At 43.1% G+C, this 22,624-nt stretch overlaps 1 long non-coding RNA gene and 1 pseudogene across 3 annotated transcripts in view; both read right to left on the bottom strand.

Annotated features, from left to right (window-relative positions):
* Positions 1 to 20,996, bottom strand: part of LOC309653615 (ELKS/Rab6-interacting/CAST family member 1-like) — a 159,305-nt pseudogene extending 138,309 nt beyond the window's left edge. Inside the window, exon 1 of the transcript XR_014268826.1 lies at positions 20,507 to 20,996. The product of XR_014268826.1 is annotated as an ELKS/Rab6-interacting/CAST family member 1-like (transcript). The remainder of the gene's footprint in view (positions 1 to 20,506) is intronic.
* LOC309653616 lies at positions 402 to 20,500 on the bottom strand. Of its 2 annotated transcripts, XR_014259278.1 has the most exons (5): positions 19,839 to 20,500; positions 15,998 to 16,122; positions 14,473 to 14,644; positions 10,883 to 11,186; positions 402 to 569 (listed from the first exon to the last, which is right to left on the bottom strand). It is a non-coding gene; the product is annotated as an uncharacterized lncRNA (long non-coding RNA). The 2 variants fall into 2 exon arrangements; XR_014259279.1 differs by lacking the exon at positions 402 to 569 and having other exon boundaries at positions 9,857 to 11,186.
* Positions 20,997 to 22,624: the final 1,628 nt, after the last annotated feature.

Below are 22,624 nucleotides of genomic sequence, written 5' to 3'. Positions count from 1 at the left end.
CAAGTATTTTTATCCCCTATGTATTTTTTTTTACAGGCTTAATATTTGTTTTTATAATTTAAGTCTAGCTACCTGCAGACCATTTTTTTTTTTTAATAACAGCTTTATTGAGAGACAATCCACATACCATACGATTCACCCATTAAAGTGTACAATTAAATTCTTTTGGTACATTCATCACCACGATCAATTTTAGAACATTTTCATCCTCCCAAAAAGAAGCCCCAAACTCATTAGCAGTCATTCCCCTGACCTTTGGTTTTAAAGCTCTTTTTTTTTAAAAAAAAATAATTACTTAATTTATTTTTGGCTGCATTGGATCTTCGTTTCTGTGCGAGGGCTTTCTCTAGTTGCGGCGAGCGGGGGCCACTCTTCCTTGCGATGCGCGGGCCTCTCACTATCACGGCCTCTCTTGTTGCGGAGCACAGGCTCCAGACGCGCAGGCTCAGTAGTTGTGGCTCACGGGCCCAGTTGCTCCGCGGCATGTGGGATCTTCCCAGACCAGGGCTCGAACCTGTGTCCCCTGCATTGGCAGGCAGATACTTAACCACTGCGCCATCAGGGAAGTCCTATATGGGAAATTTTTTAAAATATTTCCTAGAAACCACCAGACTCGTTGGCCAGTGTCACACTGACACTTAGAGTTGTAAAGGAGGATGGGTTTGGGTTTGGGAATGGGTTTATTACAACTGGCCCAGACCTCCACACTTCATCCCTTAGGGTTAAAAGAGGGGCCCCCCTGCTCCCTAAGATCAAGGGTTCTCCACCCTAGCTGAACAAAATAGCAGTCTCTTAACGGGAAACAAGTGGGGATAGCGGGCAATGAACAATGGGCCACGGCTGCGGGTGATTGTGTCCGTTAGCTTTAAGGCCGCCACACAGGTCCCAGCAGTTTCTAACAGTACATGGGAATGCCTATCACCCAGCAACCTTGACTGACTAGCAGTGGCACCCTGGAAATGCTGTGTTGGGAAGTACCTACCAATGAAGTACTTGTAGGACCCCAGGAAAGAAGAGCTGTGCTTTACAGCACCGGCTATAACCCAAATAGCCAAGGAGGTAGCAAGCAGCATGGTATCTGTACCGCAGATAGCTAGAAAGCCCCAGCCTGTGATGGCAATTCCTATTTTCTTCCCTCTGGAAGATCAGTCCCAACCGCACTACCCCTGCTTCTGCTTCCTCTGAGTCTGAATGTCATCTGCCCACATTGAGGAGGAAAGGAGGAAGCCCAGGAGAGGCGTAGGCAGGAGGAATCCCACATTCCTCCTGACATCTGATTGAAGCACAGGTAAAGTGAGTCTTATGCTGTCCTTACCGAGTTCTAAGTATGAGGGACTGTACTGCACACGCAACCCCAGAATAAGCACTGGAGATAAACCGACTTGCAAACTTTGTATCTGAAAAATCGCCTCAAATCTGAAATCACCAGTATTTCTACGCCATGTTTAGTGTCTATTTTTACGAACCAGTTTTCGAAAGCACCATCAGCAACAGGTCTAGAGCGTTCCTTTCCAAACCTGAATATTTTTAAGCAAACTTTTCATCTTCCTTAGCTAGATGAGTTCAGGAAAAACATTTCATTGATTAAAAGGGCTGCATTACAAAGGTTTGCCCCAAGACAACACAAGCTCCTCGAGAGCAGGGATTTGGGGCTGGTTTGCTCAGTGTCCCCAGCATCTACCCCAGGTGTCCTTACATCAAAGCATTCCATAAATATCTGTTGAATTAATGCCATCGCATGACCGGCCTTCTTGTGCTGTATGATGTGAACTGCATGACTTTCCCCCTGAGGATTAAGATATTGATGGAGCATCCTTCAAGATGAATGGCATGCCCTAGATGAAAGATAGGGATGTGTAGCAGGAAACCTTGCCAGTCAAAGCTACCTATCTATTCAGTCTTAAGTGGAAACTCAAAAGACATGCACCACGGGAGCTGGTTGTAGGCCCAAAGTCACAGCTCTCCTTACAAGGAACTGTGTCATGCTAGGAAGTCACTTAACAATCATAGCAGACACGTACATAAGTGTCAGGCCCTATTCCCAGTGCTTTATGTAGATTACCTCACTTAATCTTCACAACAAGGCTATAAAGCAGATTCTGTTACCATCACGTCCCTTTAACCGATGAGCAAACTGGGGCACTACGTTACATCACTTGCCCAGTGTCACATACAGAGCATCAGAGCCAAAATGTGAACCTGGCAATCCGGCTTAAGTATCCGTGTGAATAACATCTGCATTGTGTGGCCACCTGGGCCTCCCAGGACCTCTGGGATTTCAGTTTCCTCCCTGTCTGGGGGGCGGGTGCAGACAGTGAGGAATGATGGATACATCAGGAGGCTATCAAGCCTTCTCAGCTGCTTGATTGCTTTTTGAAAAGAAATCTTGGCTAGTCAAATTCATAGAAACAATGTAGGATGGTGGTTACCAAGGGCTGGAGGGAGGTGAAAAGGGGGAATTGTTATTGAAAGAGACTAGAGTTGCAGTTTGCAAGAGGAAAAAGTCTGGAGATCTATTTAACACTGAGTATACTTAACACTACTGAGCTGTACACTTAAAAACAGTTAACAAAAGTTTCCAACTTATGTGTTTAACCACAGGAAGAGAGGAAAGGAGGAAAGGACAGAGGAAAGGATGGATGAAGGGACTCTTACCTGTCAGCTCAAGAAGTAAAACAGAGGCGGAACTGCTGAATCAATGGGAAAAGGAGCCCAAGGTCCCAGCCTCTCGGCTTCTTTCCCCAGATCCTCCCACCAGAACAGCCCCTCGGGGAGATCATCAAAGCAAATTTTTAAAACCACTAAACAGGACAACTTCTCAATTCTCTTTAAGACAATTTCAAAAGCCGCGGGTCCAATCACACTCTCAAAAGTCTCCAGCTGAAAAGCCCTCCTGGCCCCTCAAGGCCGAATCGGTTCACACTCACCACCATGGTCCTTGAGATTGTCCACATTGTAGCCCCAGTGTAAGTGTCCAAGCTCACAGAGCACCGCCGTGGCCCCCTGTACTCAGAGTTACTCATCACAGCGGTCTCTTGAGCCTCTGTGCGCTGCCTATTTCATCCTTGTTTGTGGAGTGAGAGCTGTGTGCTCACCCGCCGCCCCAGCTCAGAAGGCTGTTTCTACTCCCACCTTAGTTATGGGCGAGGCGCTATATCTATGCCACTGTCACCTGCACAAGGTGCCCAATTCCCCCACCTCTTCTGTTCTGGGGGCTTAACAAGTATCCAGAACTCTCAGATGGAAGGGTGGAGAGGGAATAATTCAGAAGAGACTTAGGCACAGGGGAGCATGATGATACCCCATCCTTCCCTATCCCTCAACCAGGGTGCTGAGCCATGGTTCATGATCAGGGAGAGAATGAATGCTGGGAAAGCAGCCAACGCCATAACCAGCTTGTAGCAATGAGGGCCAGAGAACTGAGACGAAAGTACGTGGGGGCCATTGGCACATACTGTTCAGTTAAAAAAAAAGAAAAGAAACCAGGAATGCTAACTAAAGGACAGAACGATTATCATCTTTGACTGTAAACCTCTCTCTGCATCATCCTTGGGTCCTAAAGCGACCTATTTCCATCACACGCACATTCCACCAGCAGCCGAAACTCACCTCAGCACCCATGTTATATTCTGACCCAATTTACATGGAGCTGAGTGAAAGGCAAAGAATAAGAAAATGAGGCATTTGAAAGGGAAATCCATGCTTCCTAGTTTAGAGCTGCACAAACTCCTTTGCCCACCACAGGAAGGGATTAGGCTACTCAATCCGAGTAACCCATTTCTCTTTGTTTGGGAACATGGTGATTCTATTCAGAGGGCATAAATAAGATAAAGGACCCACGCATACGAGAGTTTTCATTTGGCAAGCAAAATAAAAATCTGAACCTATACCTGTGGGAAAGTAATCAATTTTTCATAGACTTATTATAGGCTTCACAAAATCTACTGCACACATATTTTTAAAAGTTAAGAAAGTGGCTTTTTAATGATACTTAAAATACATGGCATGGCAAGAATTATTTAAAATGTGTTTCTGAGGCCTGAAGTTTGGTACTGCCTGCTAAAATATAGATGATTTGGATAAGGCTGTCTTCTCGGGATAAACGTGAGACCTAAGCGCATCTTATCATAAAACTAATAGGAAGGTTGGTATTCAGGCAGTTAAGTAATTGGTATAAATCCTCCCAAGATATTAGATCCCCTGAACTCGCAACAGTTAGTGGTTGTTCATTGGCCTGTGTGCATTAAATAACTCCCCTTAACCCAGAGGCCAGCAATCCACTGTTCACATAAAGTCAACACAAAGCAGAGCAAGAGGAAGCAGAGCTGAATCCAATAGATACATGGCCACGACTCACCCAACAAGTGTTTTCCGAGCAGCACGCCAGGCCTGGGAAAGTGGACACGTGATCCACGGGGTCTGGATGCCCAGTCTCGATCCAAGCAGATTGGCTCCGTTTTTATGAACCATCGGCTTGATTGTCCACATTGGTGGGCATGCTTTTCGCAGGAACACATTTCTGTTCTAAGCGGAAGGCTATGCGCCTACACCTGTGACCAGCCCTGTATGAGGAGTGTACGTGCGTGTGTGCGTGTGTATGCGTGACTGAATGAATGAAAGATTTTTAAAATGTCTACATAAAGCAGATCTAATATACGAACATCTCCATTTACAAAAAGGCTTTCATTTTTTTATCACGCAGCAAGTCACTGAAATATTACACTATTTTGTGTCCAGCAACTCCCTTCAAGGAGCTATGAAAACATGCAGCATCACTGATGTCAGAAGTCACAGTCTAGCCGAGAAGACAAGTGACAGACCCGAAACAGAGACCACAGCAAATGTCTGACACCAAATGTAAAAGCTTCAGGAGTTCACAAAATCCAAAGTCACTAAAAGCCCAAGTTGCTGAGAGGACTTGGAGCAGTGGGCGTTAAGAAGGGCAGCAAAGATGGTAGGCTTTAGATTACCAAAGGGACGGAGGTGGGGTTTCACGGAGGTACAAAAAGCAGAAGCAATGACTTAGAAGCAAAAAGAAGCCTTCTGTTTGCCGATAGCAGTGACAGCACCTGCCCTGATCAGAGCCACAGGAAACAGGGCTCATTATAGGGTGGGGACTCGTTATGAAGGGGTAACAAGCTGCCCAGAGAAGTTGATTTGTTACATTAGGGAGTCATTTTAGGATCCTGAATGGGAACAACCCGGTGTTCCTTCCGTATGGTGAGAACTCACCCCAGGATTCCTTTCAAGAGCACGCTCCCCTTGACATTGAGTTAATGATTTCATTTGCACTCAGCTTTCCAATATCCCACCTCAGTGGTTCCCAACTTATGGACCACAGAATTATGGCAGAGGTCCCTGAAGGCAGATAAGCACTGCCCAGAAACGACTTGCTCCTGGCATATTGCCGCTGTCTCCTAATATCTGTAGATACCATGTGAGCCATAAAACGCAAATTCACTCCAAAGCCACAGTCACCTGAGTTGCCCCAGGCGCCAGCCTATGGCTGCACATGGAGTCACTGTAACAGTAGCCCAGATGTCACTAGCTCCCACCTCCCTGCTGTTCATGCAGGACTTCAGCCTCCAGTAAAGTGCCCCTCGAGCATTCCTACGAGTTCCCAGGGATTTGGTGCCTGAGCCTGCGAACAAGGACGTCGTCCTCTCAGCGGCCACTGGGCGGCAATGGGTCCACACAGCTCCCTCTCCTGCGCCTTCAAGCACCCCGAGGCCTCTGCAGGCCAAACTGCAGGATGGTCCATATGGAGTAGGGGAAACATCTCATTCCTCCTGGGAGCTACCATTCCCAAAGCAGTCACACTGGTGCCATACACGATAGCTTACCGAAGGTATTTTAGAAAAACAACTCTGACAGTTGTTACTTACAGCCCTCAAGCTGTGAATGAAAACTGTATGTGAAGGTGAATCTAGCGGAGGTTGGACAGGAAGAAAAATATCAGGGACAGAGCCCATGCCGTGCTCACAATCAACCTTCCCATAATGTGCTATCAAAATGCACATCATCCTGTTTGACCCAGCAAATTAAACTTCTAAGCACACAAGGAAGTGAAAAGTGTAGGAGGATTTTCAACGCAGATTATTTGCAAGAGTGAAAAAGGAGAAACACACATCTCCTAGTACAGAAGGGGTTAAATTATGACACACTGGCAGGGTAGAATACAGGCAGCTGTTAAAAACGATGACATCAGCTTGGAAGTACCACTGGAGAGCTCTGCGATGCATCGTTAAGTGACACAATGCCAGTTAGAACAGCGCTCCACAGCCTGTTTGGAGGCGGGGTGAGCGGCGGGCAGGCCAGCGAAGCTTCATCTGCCGCTCCCCATCGCTTGCACGACTGCCTGAGCCCCCCGCCCCCTCCCCCGTGGAACCATTCTCTTCCAGGAAACCGGTCCCTGCTGCCGAACAGGTGGGGGACCGCTGAGTTAGAAGACAGTAGGGACAGCGTGATCGCATTTCAAAAGTGTGGAGGAGGGGCCAGGAAGAAGTACATATGGATATTATATGTCAGGAACAAAACCTATGGAGCTACTGACAACCTTTCTCCCTCATACCCATGCCTGAAGGGGAGTCTTTTTTTTACTACCCAGATCCTTTATGGAACTGATCTGAGAGACAGTAAGAGAGATAAAGAGTCCTCAAATGGCCAGATTAGTCTTCATGAGAAGAGATGAAAGAGGAAGTAGTGGATGAGAGAGGCAGGCAGCCAGCCAGCCAGCCAACCAGGAGATGGAAGAAAAGAAGTACCTGGAGTTTTTAAAGACGGGGGAGGTGGAGGTCCTGGAGCAGCTACTGAAGACTTGGTGTACGGGAGAGAAAGCTGGGTGACGTAGGTTCAACATGTTTGGCCGTGTCATGTGCTGTGTGACCCCTCCACAGAGTCTACAAATACACCCATGACAAAGATCTAGAACACGCATGAGGTTTTGAGATCAGATTGGTGTTTCTTCCCCATGTTTCTGCGCTGCCCATGAGGTGAGAACAAAAGCTAGTTTAAGGTTGTACATGTATGAAAAATGCCAGGAAAGACACCCCAGAAATTGTCCCAGCGGTAACATCTGTCAAGGTTAATTAGGTACTGGTGGACTTTGTTACAACAAAAGTGTATATCACATGTATAATTTTCATGGGCATGTATTTTACTTTCACTCAGGACAGGGGTTTGGGTGAGGCAAGCAGGGTGACTACAGTGCAAAATTGAAGGAGACACTGACTCTCAGCGTCTTGCTGGTTCAGAGCCGCATGTAAACACCCCCGTGAGGGAGTGCCTCCTTCACTTAGCGCCCTACCCACCCTGCTTGCCTCACCCCATCCTGGCTCTGCTTGCCTTGTTAATCACAGTTCTGAATCTCATTGAAATTCAAACTGGGATGCTATCTGCCACACACACTGCATACAGAGTACATTGCCATTCTGAAAGCACTTTCGTATATGTAGTTCACTGTCTCTTCATGACAATCTCAGAGGCAAATGAGACTAGTATTATAATTCCCATTCTACAGATGGAGACCAGAAAGGTTAAAAGACCTGTCCAAGATCACACTGCTAAGTGACAGCAAACTCAGTTCAGCTGAGTTTGATTACCATCCCCAAGTATTTCCATGACCCCACCCACATACAAAACAAACAAAAATTATCACTCATACCTATCAGGAAAACAATGAATCCCTGAAGTGAACCTAGCCCAGATATTCATGTCTCCCGTCAAATAAGGCCCGGCAGCCCCCATCTGCCCCCTTGGAAACCACGGAGGCAAAGCCCACAGAAGATGTAGGCAGCCTCTAGCCAAGACGGCGCCCCATGAGGAGCAGCCCCTCTGGATTCTCGAGTAGCAGCAGGTTTTCAGGACGAGCAGCAGGCCTTCACGAGGGCCTACAGGCAGGTCCGCGGCTGCTGGCTGGCACCAGGTGTGAGCCATGGGAACTCTGGGAGCTGGGCGGGGGGGTGTGTGTGGGGAGCATCTGCACAGGAGGCATGAGCCTAAGAGAATCTCTCAGCATTGGACATCCCACAAGGGGTACATGCAGCTACTGGTGGTCGGCACTTCCGGGTTTTCGCCTTGAGGTGAGCGGAAAGGAACAACACGGCATCACTAGCCACCAGCCTGGAGCTCAACCAGCCGGCCTGGCAACCTAGAAATTTGCTTAAGGAGTTAATCCAGGCAGACCCTGAACTACCCTGTTCATCCAGCTGTGTTTCAGGGCACAGCACGATTCCAACACTGCATGTAATACAAATGAAGAATACCCCTCCCCCTGCCCTCTGCAGATTCGTTTTTCTCGGGTCTCACTGGTACTTTCGTTTAAAACTAAGTTTAAAAATAAAGAAATCAGCAAACCACACTCATTTGACAAGTGTGCTTTTTCTCCTTCCTTCACAAACCTAAATCATACCTGGCAGAATTCATGCTGTTCTTGTTTACCTGTTCCTCTAAGAATATGAATCCATTGCCCTCTAGCCTGGGTTTTAGGTACATTGTTTAGCCAAGCCTTTACCTCCCTCTTCTCTTAAAAAGCGGAAAACATACAGCAAACTCAAGTTCTATATTTGTGAAAATGTTAAGAGGAAACTACCCTAGGATGTTTACACAAGCTGTGTAAAGTGGCTTTAAAGAGGCTCTAGTATTCCAGTATTACCCATACTACATTCGAATTAATACTTCCCAGAAAAAGTAAACTTTAAATAAGATCCAATCAGGATCAACTGCACACCCACCTGAGTAGCTGAACAAAATCAATGGAGCAATTCTTTGGTCATCGGACTAAAAGATTCAAGATTGACTTTTTCCCCCTTTTAGTAAAATATGAAACTCCCTGGTAACCTGAAGTATTATTGGGTCCTGTGTCTTGCAAGGATTTATGCGCAATTTATCTAAAAACTGACTTTCAACAGCTACACGAATGGCTGAAATTGCTTGATCTCGTCAGGCAAAGAGTTTTTAAAAACATTAACCTCAGAAACAGAATATATATATATGTCTGTCTCGTGCTAAGTACCAGAGTTTTCAGTCATGAAATTAAATATTCCTTTGCAAACTCAGCTATATCCTAAAACAGCCAATGATAACCTCTTGCAATACTCAGCATTCTGTGGAGAATTGAGTTTCTAAAGGGCCGTATACCGTCCTGAACGTAATGGGAGATTCCTTTAAGGGAGTTTTTCCTTCTGAGGAAAACAGCTGTACACCGTGGACTACTGAAAAGCCCCGCTGGGCCTGTCTTATTTATGAGACGTTTCCACAGCGGGGTCTTCTGTGTTTACATGGCGCTGCTCCTCTTAGTGAGGGTGACCACTACGGAGCCTTGGATTAGGCTCTCAGCGTATATACACATACTGCCAACCGGGCACCATGACCCTCACTTCTCAGCAGAGGAAACAGTGTTAAAAGGAACTTACCTGAGGTGGCGAAGCTCGGGGAGAAGCGGAGCTGGGATGCAGTCCCAGCAGTGAAACCGCGAGGCCTGTGCTCTCCAAGGCAAACTCCGCCCAACCCCCCACCCCCACTGCCTCTTTGAAAACCTCCTCCTTACCTGGTAGGCAGGCACACCTGAGACCAGTAGTTCCCTGGGGATAAGAATCACCCGGGAAGCTTGTTCACTCTACCTTCCCAAAGCCCCTTCCCTGGAGATTCTGACTCAGGGGTTCCAAACTGGACCCAGAAATTGTCTTTTGAACAAATGATCCAGGTGATTCTTATCATCAGAGGACTGTGGGAACGGTCTTAGATCAGGGGTGGCCGGGGCCAGGGAGTATCTTTGGCTTTGTGGGCCATTAGGTCTCTGTCACAACTACTCGACGCAAAAGGAGCCAGAGAAAATTCATGAATGAACTGGTCTGGCTGTGGTCCAATCATTTATTTACAAAAACAGGCGGCTGGCTACAGTTTGCTGACCCTTCTCTTAGACCATTCATCATACCATTAAAAAAGAGACATTAATGCCTGCTATTTGTCACCTCACTAAGGCTATGTCTCAATCAGGCAATTGACCCAATGAAAATCCTCCCAACACCATGAAACATCACCCTCATCAGGAGGATAAAGTCAAGGTTGTGTCTGCCCTCCCTCAAGCAAGAACAGATGGAATTTACATGAGAGGATGCAGTCTAAGCCAGAGAGTAGAAGCACACTGTATTTTAATGTACAAGACACACTGTATTTTAAAGGACAAGCACACTGTATTTTAAAGGACAAGAATGAGGTGGTAACTATAAGATGCTGGTGGAGATTGTGGCGGGTTTTCTTTATGCAGTGGATTTTCTAGGGCCCCCAAAACTCTTCCTGCATCCTGGGAATTACTAGCTCAGACCACCATATCATTTTTCCCGGTACCTATTGTTATATTCTTTTTTTTACTCCCTCATGAGGATGACTGATGCTCAGCTGAATTCAGAGGAGCGTTTGATTTGCCTGCCATCCTCTGGGAATACCCCTGCTAAATGCAGGAAAAGTCACTCAACATCAAAGATCATTCAGCCACGGATGTGAGAGCTACTGTCACCTTATAAAGCTTACAATAGCCAGCGTCCTCTTACAATTTTCCCCAGCGCAAGCTACAGAGGTGGGGAGGGTTGGAGGGAGCACGGGTTAATACAGTGGAATTTCCTTTGGCACCAGCTCCAAGCAGTCTTTTAACAGAGATGTTTAATTGATCTTTATTGAGCAGAACCTTCCCTTCTGCTTATAAAAGAAATGATCACTTTTCCCTCGGGTTCTATCTGGAGAAGTTAATAGCCCCAGTTTTCTCTTACAGCAGAGATACTTAATGACTGGGAGACTATCATAAGGAGAGTTTATTGTCCAAAATACAAACCCAGTTCTAATCAACCTGCACAGTGAGATTGCCTTGCTTGTTATCTGTTGATACCTGGAGGAGCTTTTCCCAACTGACGAGCGCATTGTTCTTTCCACTCAGGCTCTGCTGTCCTTAACAGATTGGATAGCGAGGTAATCTATAGGCCTTTGCCAAAGACCGCTGAGGATGCCCTAATGTGTATCAATTTGATCCTCACATGCAGTAGCTCCCAGATGAGGCCCGAGAGCGGAGCCATAATCATTTGCGTACACGGTGCAGGAATATTTTGCAGGTGTGAAGACGATCATTGCAATACTTCCAGGATACAGAGACACTTCCGGGATTCAGTACAAAGACAGCCGTTACTGCTTGGCAGCTATGAAGAGTGATGGAAAAACAAACAAACAAAAGTAATACTTACAGAGTTCCTTTAGCTCTTTTATAAAGGGCTTTATTGATATTAGCGTTACTTTTTGAAATAACTTCCAAACACAACAAGCAGGTATTAATATTTCCGTTTTAGAGCTAGGAAATTTTGTATTAAATGTTCTGACTGCTGTGCTCCTTGAGGACTAGATTTAGCGGTAAACTAGAGGCTAGGACTTGCTGCTACAGTAAACTCTTACTATTTGGGAATTTGTTCTAGAGATACAAATTTCCTGGGTCTTTTTCTTTGTCCTCTCCTCCTTCTGGCTGCCGCCTTTCCCCACCTGCCACCTGCCACGCCCTCCCCAGACCTCCAAGTTGCCATCCTGGCATGGCAGGCACCGTGACCATGATTTCTGAACCACATTTTGGAACCTGTAGTATGAAAAATACCAGTGTTCTTAGGTGGACAAGAGGACAGAATTTTTGAAACCATGATTGTCCACAAAAATCGGAGGTATGTGATCACTCTTATAGTGTCGCTCTAGCATATTCTCCAATGACGAGCAAAGGAAGGTGTGGAAGGGAAGCACCTACCATCTACTGACACAGTTAATAGGAATATACTCAAGGCAGGTGCAAGGCCCGGGACTGAGGTCTTCCCGGGAATGTGAGAGGGAAGGAGGAGGGAGGCTTTATACCTGAGATATTGGATTCCTTTTTTCCCCCCATTTTACTGAGATATAATTGTCATATAATTTTATATTAATTTCAGGTGTACAACATAGTAATTTGATATGTGTATAAATTGCAAAATAATTTCCACAATAAGTTTAGTTAACATTTACCGCCTCACATAGTTACAATTTTTTTCTTGTGATGAGAACTTTTAAGATCTATACTCTTAGCAACTTTCAAATTAAAAAACAGTATTGTTCGGTGCTTTGTGTCCACCTAGAGGGGTGGGATAGGGAGGGTGGGAGGGAGATGCAAGAGGGAGGAGATATGGGGATATAGGTATATGTATAGCTGATTCACTTTGTTATACAGCAGAAACTAACACACCATTGTAAAGCAATTATACTCCAATAAAGATGTTTAAAAAAAAAGAAAACAGTATTTTTAACTATAGTCATCACGATGTACATTACATCCCCAGGAGTTGTTTCTCTTATAACTGCAAGTTTGTACCTTTTGACCACCTTTCCCATCCCCCCTACTCCCACCTCTGGCAACCACTAAACTGTTCTCTGTTTCTATGAGCTCAGTTTTCTTCGATTCGTATACGTGAGATCATACAGTATTTGTCTTTCTCTAATTTCACTTAGAGTAATGGCCTCAAGGTCTGTCCTGGCTTTTTTTTGCATCTGGTATCACAGTTAAACATGGTTAGAACCATGTTGGTGTTGTTACCAGGTCCTTGTCAGGTGTCATGGGCTGAGTTGTGTCCACCACGGAATTCACAGGATGAAGCCCTAAACCCCAGTACCTCAGCATGTGACTGTATTGGGAGATCAGGCCTTTAAAGAGTAATTAAGTTAAAATGAGGCCATTAGGGTGGATCCCAGTCCAATCTGACTGGTGTCCTTATAAGGAATGCAGATTAGACACACAGAGAGACACCAGGCCTGCCCAGAGGGTGAAAGCCCTGTGAGGACACAGGGAGAAGGCGGCGCTCTGCAAGCCAAGGAGAGAGGCTGGAGCAGGCTCTTCCCTCAGGAGCCTCAGAGGAAACCAACCCTGCTGACAACTTGACCTTGGACTTCCAGCCTCCAGAACGGTGAGAAATAAATTTCTGTGGTTTAAGCTACCCAGACTGTGGTGTTTTGTTATGACAGCCCTAGTAAACTCATGCAGATACCAAAAATTAACGTGGAATGAGGCCTGGAACACCTACCGCTTACATGTTGTTTGCTACATGCCAAATACATGCCAAATACTAACTCGATCCTCACCATAGCCCTATGAAGTGGGCACTATTGTTCTCACCCCCATCTTACAGACAAGAAAACTGAGGCACAGAGATGTTCAGTGAATTGCCTAAGGCCATACATCTGACATGTGGAAAAGCTGGAATTTGAACCCAGTCACCAGTCTCGGAGTTCACTGTTTTGTCTCAATTTTCTACCTGTTATCCCCCAACTGATCATCCACAAACCTTCCAAAACTGGTTCAGGAGGCAGCGTGGAAAGCAAACCTGAGGATACTGTGCCCCACTCTTGAGAGGCAACGACTCACAACCTGGGAAGCTTAGGAGGGACAAGGAAAGCTGGTTCATCTCAGAGGCCCATGGATGGAAGGAAGAGACACCTGGGCCTGGTGAACCGAGGGCCTGGAGGCAGGAAGGCTTTTCCCATGTTGGCTGTCACCCTGATCCACAGCTCTGCCATCAGGTGGCCTTGGGTTCCTCCAGGCACACTGGCCCTATGAGTACATGATGTACTACGGGCTGCTGGAGCATATTGGATGTAGAGTCAGAAATGGTTCACTCCCTCTCCAGCACTCATTTCTCCAGAACAAGCAGGGAAAAATGACCAGACAGGGAGGTTCACCTTCATCCTCTAGACCCGGGTTTCTCAGCCCCGGCTCTAGTGACATTTTGAGCTAGGCAATGTGTGACTTTGTTTCTTTGTTGTGTGTGACTGCCATGTGCGCTGTAGGATGTTTAGCAGCATCCCTGTCCTTACCTACTAGATGCCAGTAACACATCAGCTACTTGTGACAACCAAAAGTGTCTCCAGATATTGCCAAATATCCCCGAGGGGACAAAATCACCCCCACTGAGAAGCACTTCTCTAAGAGAAACAGAAAAAGGTACTTCCTCAAGACACCATTTCCATCTGTCAGAAGGCTGTCATAATAATATATGCAAACGTTCTACATTTATGGTGTTGTACAGTGCACAACCTGCCCAACTGCCCATGGTCATCCACCTCCTCCCTCCCTCTCCTCAAGCTTCACAGGAAAATGAGGCTAATCTGCCCTACACTTTATCGTTCCTTTCTACTTTCCCATATTTCTGAGATACTATAAGGAACCCGAGGGCTTCCTGGTCTAAACTTGGGGTTCAGTTCGGGATTGACCTTTCTCCACCCTGAGGTAAGGATTAAGAAAATAAAACCTGTGCTGATCCTTCTGATTTTCTAGTTCAGCCATTAATGTGACAGGCATGAGGTGCTGATAAAGTGGCCAATTTATTCAATCCCTTTAATGGAGAGAAAAAGTTTAAACTTTTATTGGTTTAGCTTGCCCCAAAAGCAACTATCAAATGTTGGCAGGATACAACGAAGGCTTACCTTGTTAACATAGTTAAGTCTCTCTCTCTCAGAACTAGCCCATTTAGCTCCAGGTTCCTTAGCGCACCCGACGCATTTACACAGCATTTAAGAGCTTTACACAACTGGAAGGTCACATCTTTATTTCTTATCGCAGGAACACGACTTCTGTAAACTTTATTTCTGTCACAACCTAAAGCAAAATTATTGTAAAATGAGTGATTTAAACCATACATTTTATCATCATTAAAAAGCACCTTAAAAAAAAAAAAAAAAGCATCTGCTCTGTGCTAAGGATAAGAAACGACTCCTGCCCTTAAAGCCTGCATTAAGGAGGGCCATGAAAATTGGAATCACATGAGATAAAGAAGCATAACCTTTATGCACAGAGGTTCCTTGGAGGCAAAATGTTATATCTAAGTGACAGCTTCATGATAACCCTGAAGCAGAATCTAAAAAGCTGAGGCTATGCAGAGGTGGAGTAGGAGGTGCATTAACTGCAGAGGGAGCACCTGTGCAAAGACACTCAAGCCTGACACCTGCTGGGCACTGTAAATACTGCAGGTGGGGATGACTAAAGGCCAGGGGGTCCAAGTGTGAGAACAGACAGAAAGGAAAATAGAGATGTTGGCGGAAGCAAGCCTGGGAGACAGCGTGGCTTGTATCCCACAGGTGATGAGGCCTGGGGTTACCACTGGCTAAGTAAGGGTGCCTCCGCTGATTAGAAAAAGGTGCCCCGCTGCTGAAGGACCAATTAGATAAAGGGAGTGATCCCCAAAAGCTCCCCTTCCTCAGGGCCAAAGAGCCCCAGGAGGCTTGGCCGAGCACAGTTCAGACTACACGCCTCTGTGCAGAGCACACGCTGGGCGGCTAGTATGCACTAACTCTGTGTGGGCAAGCCATTAGCGGCATTATTTTAAGCGTATCTTTTTATGTTAGAAGATCACTTAACCCGAGTAGGCAGATGAACTTAGAGGAACTGAGCCCAGGGGCCGCGAAACCACCCGGGAGCTTCTGCCATAGTCCGGGCAAAATGTAATATGGATGAAGAAGCAAATTGAGGAGGAGGCCAAAATCTACGAGCTAGACCCACTGGATTGAAGACATAAAGTTCACTGAAGGAACTCTGAAGAGAACGGGCTCTGCAATAAACTTTTCTTACATTCAATGTAAAATATTAGGCAAAATTAAGTACAGTGGCCTTTAAGGTCCTTTCAGCTCTACTTTCTTTTGATATCTAACTTATTACTCTGGTTAAGTAAAGTCCCTTCAGAGGTACAGAACAGTTCCTACACCTGCAATGGATGCCAAGAATAATCTGACTTCTCTTCACCAGGGGATGAGTTGAACTGTCCTTGCAGAAGGGATAACAGATGGTGTGAACCCCAGATCCTAGAAAAAGGCCAGGCACACGATAAGTATTCAGCTTTTTGAAAACAAATGAACAATCATTTCCTCTCCTAGATCTTCACACCCTTCCTCTGCTGGCTACTTTCTTTCAGCTTATAAACATCCTCAAGTATACCCACTTAAAAAACTCTCAGACCTATGATTCTCTGGATCTTCTTGTGGGTAACTTAAGTCTCTCCCATGCCTTCAAACTCTTAGAGGAAAACATAGGCAGAACACTCTATGACATAAATCACAGCAAGATCCTTTTTGACCCAGCTCCTAGAGAAATGGAAATAAAAACACAAATAAACAAATGGGACCTAATGAAACTTAAAAGCTTTTGCACAGCAAAGGAAACCATAAACAAGACCAAAAGACAACCCTCAGAATGGGAGAAAATATTTGCAAATGAAGCAACTGACAAAGGATTAATCTCCAAGATTTACAAGCAGCTCATGCAGCTTAATAACAAAAAAACAAACAACCCAATCCAAAGATGGGCAGAAGACCTAAACAGACATTTCTCCAAAGAAGATATACAGATTGCCAACAGACACATGAAAGAATGCTCAACATCATTAATCATTAGAGAAATGCAAATCAAAACTACAATGAGATATCATCTCACACCAGTCAGAATGGCCATCATGAAAATATCTAGAAACAATAAATGCTGGAGAGGATGTGGAGAAAAGGGAACCCTCTTGCACTGTTGGTGGGAATGTAAATTGATACAGCCACTATGGAGAACAGTATGGAGGTTCCTTAAAAAATTAAAAATAGAACTACCATACGACCCAGCAATCCCACTACTGGGCATATACCCTGAGAAAACCACAATTCAAAAAGAGTCATGTACCAAAATGTTCATTGCAGCTCTATTTACAATAGCCAGGACATGGAAGCAACCTAAGTGTCCATCATCGGATGAATGGATAAAGAAGATGTGGCATATATATACAATGGAATATTACTCAGCCATAAAAAGAAATGAAATGGAGGTATTTGTAGTGAGGTGGATGGAGTTAGAGTCTGTCATACAGAGTGAAGTAAGTCAGAAAGAGAAAAACAAATACAGTATGCTAACACATATATATGGAATCTAAGGAAAAAAAAAAAAAGGTCAGGAAGAACCTAGTGGCAAGACGGGAATAAAGACACAGACCTACTAGAGAATGGACTTGAGGATATGGGGAGAGGGAAGGGTAAGATGTGGACAGGGTGAGAGAGTGGCATGGACATATATACACTACCAAATGTAAAATAGATAGCTAGTGGGAAGCAGCCGCATAGCACAGGGAGATCAGCTCGGTGCTTTGTGAACACCTAGAGGCGGGGGATAGGGAGGGTGGGAGGGAGGGAGATACAAGAGGGAAGAGATATGGGAACATATGTATATGTATAACTGATTCACTTTGTTATAAAGCAGAAACTAACACACCATTGTAAAGCAATTATACTTCAATAAAGATGTTTAAAAAAAAAAATGTTGACCCTGATTTATCTAAGTAGTGGCAGTTCATTTAAATTTTATGTTTTTCTTTGTAGTTTTTCCCCTTTTTCCCCAACATCTTGGAATAAGAAGTTTCACAGTGAAAAAAAAAGTTGTTGCTAAAAATCAGGTTAACTAAAATGCCTATTGTGCTACTGTGAGTCATTTAAATTCATCAGTACTCTTAGAAAACTTTTAATAACAAGAGATATGTGTTCCAGGAGGACAGTTACCATTAGAACATTTATCTCATTTGGAGAAGATCATCCAATAGAAATCCCCTCAACCTTACTGAAATAAATGCACTAGAAAAGTTTAGTCACTAAAAGACATGCCTTGAAAACATTAAAGCATTTACAACTTCAACTGCTGCAGTTGAATATAATTCCAAAGATACTCAAATTTTAGAAATGTAAGGCTAGCATGATATCACCTGACCAGAGGAAAAACAATGGCTTCCTCCTTGGCTCTTGCATCAGATGTCAATTCCCACCCTTGCCCCACTTCCACCTGCTCTATTTTTTAATCACACTGGTGGATCTCAAAATATTTCCCTATGAAAATAAAAGGTATAGAAAATTATCGTTGGTTTTTGATACGATAATTTAATAGGGCTATCTGGATTAGGCTGAAGATGATCTTAAAATAAAGAAAAAATATTGCTAGGTAAATTAAAGGAGAAAACTAGGAGATATGATTAAATTACTGAGGGATTATTTTAAAGTCTTTAAGACACTGGAGGAAAACAGATGAAGTTTTCCAATTAATTATATCTATTCATTAGCACAGGTTCGGCATTACTTCAAATTTCTGTTGGGAAAGCAGCTCCAGTTGCTATATACAATACAAAAAAACATTTAAAAAGCATCTTAGTCACACTGACCTCTTCTTGATTAGTCCTAATATAGCAGATTTTAATATGTGCAAAGTCTTCCCAATAAAGTGGGTAAGTTGTGATGTATTAAAAGGAATACAATGCATCTTTTTCTAAAACAAGAAAACTAATTATACATATGTGTATATATACACACCCACATATATATATTAAATTATACACACACATACACCATACACACAAGCAGAGAACCCCAAATTAGATAGAACTGGCCAATAAAGTAGATTATATCTCCCTGGAAGTCACAGAAATGCAAAATAAGACAATGCTATTAATTAAGTAGAAAACTGGAACACAAAATTACATATAAAATTATATAATTATATGTTAAGTTTTGTGTGCATTTGCGTGTGTCAAAAACCAAATGAAACATACTAACATATTAACTGGTTGGTGTTACGGATGTTTAGAGATTAATGTTTTTTCATTTGAAAATTTCCTCATAGAAAATGGTCGTGTATTATTGATTGTGTATTATTTTTATAAGAAGAATTTACTTCGAATTTCTAAAAAGGAATAACAGATACATGCTTGCATAAAATGTCAACAGAGTCTATTCAAATTCTGAAACAAGTTGAAAAAATATTTTCTCAAGACATTAGGCAAGTATCACCTAAAATTAAATAGACAAGTCATCTAACTTTGTGTTCAGCTTGGCTTTCTTCATCTTCTGTAATAACCACATTTCTGGAACAAATTCCTATCAAAGGTTCAGACCTAAACAAAAACTACAGAGTAAAAACACATCTGTTTTGGCTTTTTCTCCGAATAGTTCCCAGTACTTGTTAAAATTGAGATCTTTATATTAAACTACACGCACAAATAAACCCTACCAGGACCAAATGTTACAAAATACAGCATGAGGCAAAGCAAATATATTTCACGACAGTAAACTAGGTACCTTCAGGAACAACTTCATTTCTTTTAAGCCATCGCGATAAAACTGCCAATAAAATCATGTCCAGCTTTTTATTCTACAATGTTTTGAATTTCCCTAAAAACATCAAAATATTTCCTATTTCCTCAGTTAATTACCATTTCTAGATTCTGACATGGCACTTTATGTGGGCAGTAAAGAAATATTAAAGCAAGCGGAAGAGTGATTAAAAGCAGTGACTAATGTCGGAGAGAGCTGGGTCTGAATCTTCAGTCCTGACTCCTAATTTTATGGTCATTAGAAATTCCTTAACTCCCCCTGAACATTACCTTTCTCACACATAAAATGACAGTAGTAATATTACACCATAGAATTGGAAGGTTAAGTCAGATCACGTATATATAACTCTTAAATTACTATATTAATTATATTAAGCAAGCAAAACTATGCTAACTAAAAGAAAACAGCCAATGGTATTGATTCCCAAGGAAATGGAGGGAAGTAATGAAGGAATCCTTCAGCCTTTGAATAATAGTCAAGTTTTTCTGTTTGTTTAACCTATTTCCATCTGAATAAGTCAAAGGCGAAAAAGAAATCAATCATGAAGTCCAGTCTGGAGATAATTCAAGAAATCAAGAGATTATATTACAACTAAGTCATGCAACTCAGGTGGAATCAGTAAACAGATTTTAAAACAAACTGGGTCTGGGTAATAAGTAGGAAAACAATACTGTTGCATAGGTCTCTTGGGTCTTTGCTGAGGTCCACAAATTCTCACAACTTCCGGTGACTAAACAAGTGCCTATCACTTCCCTAAGGAATGGGAAATAAAAGCAATAGGAATAATTAAACTTGGTCCATGACCAAAGGTAGAGTAACAATCTCTAGAAAAGAAGCTTACTGGTCAATACTCTTCAACCTCAAATTTGATTTCTCACTGAGATACCAAGAAAAGTGTTTGAGTTTGGCAATCCCAAGAAACTGACATTTTCAAGTCAATTATGATACAGTTTGGACCTTACCAAGTTTCTAAATGTACATGTTGTAAAAAAAAAAAAAAAAGGCATACCACCGAAATAGATGTGGGTAGTGGCAAATCGCTATGTTAGAACACTGAACCTGATTCAATTTCAGCCAGATACTTTATATTCTGCTCAAATTCAGTCTGTCTCAGATATTTACTGAGAATAACATTAAATTAACACCAGGTTGGGGGTGAAGGGTTTAGCCTTACTGACCCATACAATAACTGGTCTTGAGAACACTAGGAACACTGTTGATTCTGTACCCCTTATACTCATTGAAAGAAACCAACATTTCCAGGGAAGTCAAGACCAATTTGTCTTGCCAGATGCTTAGAACAAGGAATTACAAAAGGACAGTTTAGAATATACTCCACCTTCCTGGGTCATGTGTTGCTGTCATCAAAGGAAAAATTCTTTCTTTCCTCTTTTGGAGGAGAGGGGGTGAACAGGTGGTGGTTGTTTACCTGAATACAGAATAGACTAGTATGAATAAAATAGAATGAAAAGATGGTTGAGAAAATACATAAATAGAAAAGTCTGAGCTGGAAGTTTCTGGTCCCTTTCTTTCCGGTCAGCCTGTACTTTGGTCCTAATGTATATGACAGTGTCCCAAAATGCTTAGTCTACATTCATCAGGATTATGTGCATGTTGCATCTAGAGCACTTAGAGCAAAATTTTTCTTCAAAGAATTTTACCTTTAGGTTGAAAAGAAATATGTTCCTTGTAACATGGTATAGAAAAATATTCCACAAATGGGACTTCCCTGGTGGTGCAGTGGTTAAGAATCCACCTGCCAATGCAGGGGACACGGGTTCGAGCCCTGGTCCAGGAAGATCCCACATGCTGTGGAGCAACTAAGGTCGTGTACCACAACTACTGAGCCTGCGTTCTAGAGCCCACGAGCCACAACTACTGAGCCCAGGTGCCACAACTACTGAAGCCCATGCGCCTAGAGCCCGTGCTCCACAACAAGAGAAGCCACCGCAGTGAGAAGTCTGTGCATCACAAGGAAGAGTAGCCCCCGCTCGCCACAACTAGAGAAAGCCCGCGCACAGCAACAAAGACCCAACGCAGCCAAAAATAAATACATAAAATAAATTTATTTTTAAAAAAATTCCACAAAATAAATCTGATCATCAGCGGAATAAAATTTCTGTGCTGCCTATTTTATGCCAAGGGCTAGTCTAAGTACTGTAAACAAACGTAAACAAACACAACCTTTGGACCAGAAACCAGGTTCTTCAAACAACACTTGAAAACCTGAGATCCTTTAGGCATCCCATAAAATTTGTTTCTTTAACCCAAATTTCACAAAAAGGCAAAAATAATCATATTCAATCTGAGTAATTTAACCATGAGAAAAGTGCCCAACGCAGAGAAGGTTATACCTAAATATTTGTTTAGAGAATAAAAGACACAAGAGGTGAACTGCTACAGCTGGCCAAGACTAGAGCAAGAACAATTATCAGAAATATACAGGTTAAAGAATTTCTCTAGTCAGAAAAAAAAAAAAAGCTAGATATTTTTAAATGTCTGAATGTTTGTTTCGCGGGGTTAGAAGGCAACATAAGGAGAAGTGGTTCAGTACCCTGGATAGCTCCAGGGAGGCACAGTTTCTCAAGTCCCAGATCTACTTAGTTGCTGGTGTCTTCCAGCTGCCATTTCCCTGTTAAAGGGCTCTGTCATTTTTAAGCCAGATTCATGCCCCATAAAAACAGAGTAGACTCCTCAACCCCATCCTCACCCCGAAACACATGGAACAAATACGCACACAGAGAAGTCTAGCCTGTTCGTCAAAAAGAGTATCTTCTGTCCTGACCAGGGAATAAACCTGTCACTTCAGAAAACTGATCCAGGAAGTCTTATCTCTTGCTGTGTGACAGCTGATCCTGAGAGGGCTCACCGCCCGGATCTAGAGTAAGGGTTTACCCACGGGATCGATAAAGTAGCTATCTTCGAGTTGAAGTAAAACGTATTACCACACCATAATTCAGTGTTATAAACTCAAATCAATAAATCTCTTTCTGAAGAAGACTCTACCGGAAGCATAGTACCTCTCCATAACATTCACATAAGTGAAGCAACTTACCCATGAGCTATGACTACGAAGTCGTGGTAATGATTATAAAGTAACAAGAACTGTAAAGTAAAATGACACCATTTCATATCTCAAAACTATACAGAGCTAAAGTAAAATACTGACAAACAAAAGAGCCTCATCTTTACTATTCTACTTATTTTGCTTACCTACTGAGTTCCTAAATCTTTGCTTGTTACTATACCGTAGCAGTCATCTTATGGTTGGACATTTATTTGCATAGTTTCTCCCATACTAGATTGCAAATTTCTTGATAGGAGGGATCATGTATCATTCACCATGGCCAATGGTATCCTGGACACAGTAAATGTTCAATAACTGTTTATTGAATTAAACTGAGTTGAAGTAACTCATCTCTGGTTTATGAAACTTCTGTTTTCATAGCGATACGAG

The sequence above is a fragment of the Balaenoptera physalus genome, assembly GCF_965194825.1.
Source record: "Balaenoptera physalus genome assembly, contig: HAP1_SCAFFOLD_690, whole genome shotgun sequence".
Classification (NCBI taxonomy): Eukaryota; Metazoa; Chordata; class Mammalia; order Artiodactyla; family Balaenopteridae; genus Balaenoptera; species Balaenoptera physalus.
Note: the sequence above shows the minus strand (reverse complement) of the source record. Positions and strands in the feature narration are given on the sequence as shown.